Source organism: Raphanus sativus, chromosome 9, assembly GCF_000801105.2.
Source record: "Raphanus sativus cultivar WK10039 chromosome 9, ASM80110v3, whole genome shotgun sequence".
NCBI lineage: Eukaryota > Viridiplantae > Streptophyta > Magnoliopsida > Brassicales > Brassicaceae > Raphanus > Raphanus sativus.
Genome location: NC_079519.1, coordinates 7,409,513 through 7,415,512, shown reverse-complemented (window position 1 = coordinate 7,415,512; position 6,000 = coordinate 7,409,513).

The window sequence follows — 6,000 nt, the reverse complement described above, 5'->3', positions numbered from 1 at the left end:
TAATATATTTGCCTTGTCACTTAAATATGTCATTATTAAGTTACCATAATAGTACCTTTGAAATATATATCGATTAGTTAAGAACGTATATAAATATATTAATTAAATGGTATGTGTTTTTGGCAAGGTTTGGCCGATGGAAAAAAATAATTCAAAAAGAAATTAAAAAAATACCGACCAATAAGATTATAAGAATTAATCCGAGAGTGTCTTGTATGATCGCCACGTAAGCAGAAATCACTAAAGTGACTTCTCTTTTAATGTATAGGGAGATACCCTTCTTTTATAGATACCGGTATGGAACCTAAGCGATACTCATTTTATAAGTAATTATATTATGTTGTAATTTATATTTTATATAAAAAAATATTTTATTTTTGAATTTTTTTTCATTTTACAACGTAGCAAATATGTATTTTACGTTTATTTATAGATAGTATTATAAATGTATATTTTATAGTTTTAAATTACAACTAAAATACAACACATCAATAACAATATATATATATATATATATATATATATATATATATAATTAATTAATTTAGGTATGTTACTCTAAAATTTTAAATTATATCACTTTATAAATAAAAATCTCTTTTTTAAACATAAAAATATTTTAAATAAAAAATATACCGTTTACGTCGTCAGACGATTATATCCCGAAAAAGTATGAATGCCTCATAACCTAATAGGTACGAACACGTCGTAACTTGCAGCCTTTCAGTCACGACCTGTTACACATTTTTGTTCATAATATATTCACATACTTTTAGTCACAACACTTTCTATCCCTAGATCAACACATTTGTACTTGGATCACAGCATATTCGTACCTCTTATATCATGACGGGTTGATATCTCTTAAATCACAACACATTTGTTCTATAAATATTTATAACTTTTTAATCAGTTTTAATATGAAAAGTCGCGTCTCTTAAGTTTTATATGAAAAATTGTATTTGTTTGTATTCTGATGGAATTTCTGTCTTTCTATTTTTATTTTACTTATATATAAATATATATATATATATATATATATATATATATATATATATATATTAATACTTCATAAATATTTTGCAATTTCTTTTGAATAGAGTTCTGTGGTGGCTAGGAATAGTCATACTTGTATATCACCAACACCTTGGTTGACCTTTAACATTCTATCGATGTTGTCTCATTCGCACATTTTCAGTCACGATCCATTCTTATCTTTTCGATCATGATTCGTTGGCACCCTTTTGGTTACGACTCGTTCGCATCCTTTCAGTCACGATCCATTCAGACTCTTTCGGTTACAATCCTTTCACATCCTTTCGGTTACACTCCTTTCACACCCTTTCGGTTACACTCCTTTCACACTCTTTCGATTACGATTTGTTCACACTTTTTTTGTCACGACCCGTTTGCATTTTTACGGTCACAACCCATTCGTAACCTTTTGGGTCATGACCATTTGCACCCTTTAGCCATGACCCGTTTGCATTTTTCGGTCAGAAAACCATTCGCAACCTTTCGGTCACAATCATTTGCAATCTTTCGATCATGATCATATGCACCCTTTCAGTCATAACCCTTTTTTACCCTTTCGGTCACGATCTTGATCTGTTTGCACCCTTTCAGTCAAGATATGTTTCATATCTTTTCGGTTAAGATCCATTTGCACCATTTCATTTATGATTATTCACAGCCTTTCGGTCACGACTCTTTTGCACATTTTCGGTCACAATATATTCACATCCTTTCAGTCACACCATGTTTGTACCCCCTTGAATCATGACACATTTATACCTCTTGGATCATAATACGTTCGTACTTTTTAGATTATGATGTGTTCATATCTCTTAGATCACAAGACTTTGTACCTCTTCATTGATGATACCACATAAATATTTATATTTTTTAATCAGTGTTATATAAAAATTGTGTCTCTTAAGTTCTTATATGAAAAGTTGTTTTAATTAGTACTGAGATGAAAATTTATGTTTTCTTTTATTTTACTCATATATATACACTAATATTTCATAAATATTTGCAGTTATTTTATATCTAAAATTTTGTGTGTTAATATGAAATTTGAATCTCTTAAGTTTATACATGAAAGTTTCATCACTTAAATTTATTTACATGAAATTTTTATTTATTATTTTTGTGATGAAAAGTTGTGTCTTTCACTTTTATTTTGCTCATATCTATTAATTAATATTTTACATAAATATTTATAGTTTTTAATAACTAAAAATAAGTGTGTTATTTCAGAAAATGGAGTCTCCTGAGTTTTTTTATATGAAAAGTTGCATTTATAGTTTTTAAAATAAAAGGTTGCATCTATTGCTATGAATAGACACAGTTCTTAAAACTAATACATTTACAGAAAATGAAAAGATACAACCTTTGAGATTATAATGAATAGTCACATATTTTCAATTTAAAGGTAATTATTTTGAAATATGATACTTATATGAATAGTCACAACTTTTCAATTTAAATTATCACATTTTTTAAAAATTTAATTAGTTATTTTGATGATACATATATGAATAGTCACAAATTTTCGTTTAAATAATATTTTTTTTCAATTTAAATACTAATTAATACACAACTCTAGAATCAAATAATGAAAAAATACATCTTAATGTATAATGAATATACAAATATTTTAACAAGAAATAAAATTCATATAGAAACACACAACTTTTCAACATGGTTTGGGTTGGCTATAACTAATAGATATAAATATAAACAAATAAATTAAAAACTTATAATTTTGAATTATATGTTTTCAAATTCGACATTTTTATCATTTTTTGGATTTCTATTTTAATTTTTTCTTTTGAAATTAAAAAAAAACTATTTAAAATTTTATTTATTTTTATTATTTTTATTTTATTTTTAATATTTTTTTTAAAAGTTCTCGCGCCTTAACTCTCAACTTACCATTTAATAAAAAGATTTGGTTATTTTTTCTTTAAGGCTATTTTGTGAAAAAAACTATAAAAAATAATATCTGAAAAACACTAAAAAGTCATCTTAAAGAATTTCTCTAGTGGAAGCCCCTTTGGTCTAGTGGTTTGACTAAAAGTTCATTAATGCTTCTACACCAAGAGGTCTGGGTTTCGAGTCCCACTGAAGACGGAATTATGCGAATCGTCTGTAACATTTTCATAGTTTGTAATAGCATAATTATTATGCGAATCGTCTGTAACATTTTCATAGTTTGTAATAGCATAATTATCCAGAGTTAAAAAAAAAAATTTCTCTAAACATAAAGCCTTTCTTTTTTATAAAAAGGTTGATGCTATGATTCACAAAGTTTAGTTAGGGTTTTATCTTGCCTTTATAACTCACGATCTTGCTCTTTCCAATCTCTAGTCTAGTCCCATAGTTTTTTTTTCTGGAGGCCATGAAAACTGCAAAACTAAGAACCGAAGATGTTTACATCCTCAGATATTATCAGCCATTTACCTGACGATTTGCTCTTCTCAATCCTCTCATTAATCCCAATAAATGATGCCATGAATACAAGCTTACTCTCTAAACGTTGGAAATCTCTATGGAAGATGATGCCAACGCTAGAGTAGAGTACGATCAAAGTTCTTGTGCCATCGTTGGTTCCCATGGATTTAACAAATTATGTGAGAGGTTGTTACAATTACATGAAGCTCCTGTTCTCAAAACCCTAACTCTCAAACTGAGTCGACACTGGAGCACTCTGGAATTCCTATTTAGTTTCCCAAATACATTCTTCCAAAAACTAGTCGTCCTGAAACTCCAGGAAATTACTCATTATGTTGCTGATTCACCACCACCAACGGTTTGTCTCCAGTCCTTGAAAAGTTTGCACCTCACACGTGTGAGGTTCCTTGGGGGAAAATCTCTCTGCAGACTAATGTCGGCTTGCCCTGTTCTTGAAGATCTTTTCTTGGATAATGTTAGCAGTGGCTTCCACTTTTACCAGCCTGCTTATTTCACCATATCTCGGCCCCTTCTCTACAGAGACTCAAGATCAAAAAAGATAATACTTCTATGGTTCGCAGTCGCAGTAAATATCAGTCTGGATTCAAGATAAATACTCCTTCTTTGAAGTACTTATGTATCAAAGCTTTCACGGGCAGTTTCATCTTCTATGAAGATATGCCTAACTTGGTGGAGGCTCGTCTCGGTGTTGATCGTTATCAAGCTTGTGTGTTTCTCAGATTTCTTACCTTAGTCGAGTTACTTACGATACGTATATGTGCTAAAAAGGTAACTCCCACATTTCGCAAGCCAAATAGGCTGCATGCATAAAATGTTTTGTTTTTCTTTTCGTGATTTTCAATAAGGGTTTTCGCAGTACTACAACTCCTCCATTCATCTAGGCCCTATTTTATTTGGAACACTGTTTAATTTGGTAACACTTTATAATGTTATAACTAGCAGGTCCTGCTTCTTGCGGAGAAAATTTCTCATCGGCTTCTTCATCTAGAGCTACTTATTTTCGGCAAATGTACGCGTAATCTGCTTCTGGTTTTGCTTAAACATGCCCCTAAACTACAATTTCTCAAGCTTCAAGAGACACAAAGGATGTCCAGACAAATCATTAGACGGGGGCATAAATTTAAAATTTAAATAAATAATATATTATAAGTAGAATTATTATAAATTGTAAATATAAAATGTAACATCCCGAGTTGTGATATGTGAAAAGACTTAAGAGAAATGATTTGGCTACCTATGTCACCAAAATTGACTTACCTTTTCCGTCACACTTCCGTTTAGAACTCTGGAGTTAAGCGTGCTTGGGCTGGAGTAGTGAAAGGATGAGTGACCTACCGGGAAGTTATTCGCGATACCGTGTAAATGAGGCCAAAGAACGGGAAAAGGTCGGGTGGTGATTGCAGGGTCAGTAAACAATGATTTCGAGCTTTGGAAAATTAACGACCGACCATCGGATGGGATGAGAACCACAGGCCAGCCATCTGAGTTCTGACCTGAGAGGCGTCTTGAGACCTGTCGTGGGGCTGTAACGAGGACGTTGCGTTCTTTGAGAGATGGTGAATTATAACATCCTGAGTTGTGATATGTGAAAAGGCTAAAGAGAATTGATTTGGCTACCTATGTTATCAAAGTTGACTTACCTTTTCCGTCACACATCTGTTTAGAACTCCAGAGTTAAGCGTGCTTGGGCTGGAGTAGTAAAAGGATGGGTGACCTATCGGGAAGTGATTCGTGATACCGTGTAAGTGAGGCCAAAGTACGGGAAAAGGTCGGATGGTGATTGTAGGGTCAGTAGACAATGATTTCGAGCCTTGAAAAATTAACGACCGACCGTCGGATGGGATGGAGCCCACGGGCCGAAATAGCGGGCGTGGGTGGCCCATTAGCTGTGGACGGTCGGGGCGTTACAATAAAACTATAAATTAATTCAACTCATAAACTTATATTTACATATACATATAATTTTAGAAATTTTTTTACTAATATTATTAATCATAATAGCACATTATAAAAAAAAAATAAAATATATAAAAGTAGTATATGTAATATTAAGTCATTTTATATTATATAGTTTTCCTTATCATATCACAAAGAACTTAATTTCCAGTTACAAAAAAGGAAAAAAAGAAGTAAATTCTAGAGGCTCTAACTGGTTACCATTGAATTAGGAATATGAATGAGTATGAAAGGAATGAATATGAATAAAATTAATGGAAGTAAAAGGAATATTTATTATTTTTGTTCCATATTAATTTTGATAAGGAATGCTTTTGTTCTATGGTTCCTTAAAATTTAAAGAATGACAAGGAATCAGAGGGAATACAAATTTCCTATAAATGGTGTAATTTTTAAGAATGAGTGGGAATTGATCATTTTCCTTGGTTCCCTATGTCACCCTGAGTGTTAATAAAAAATGAATATATTGTTTAATATCACAGTTAAATGAATCTAAAATTTTGGGGAAAAAAAATCTTAAGATGGAAATATAATGGAAAGAAGTAAAGAAAGATGGATAGAAAA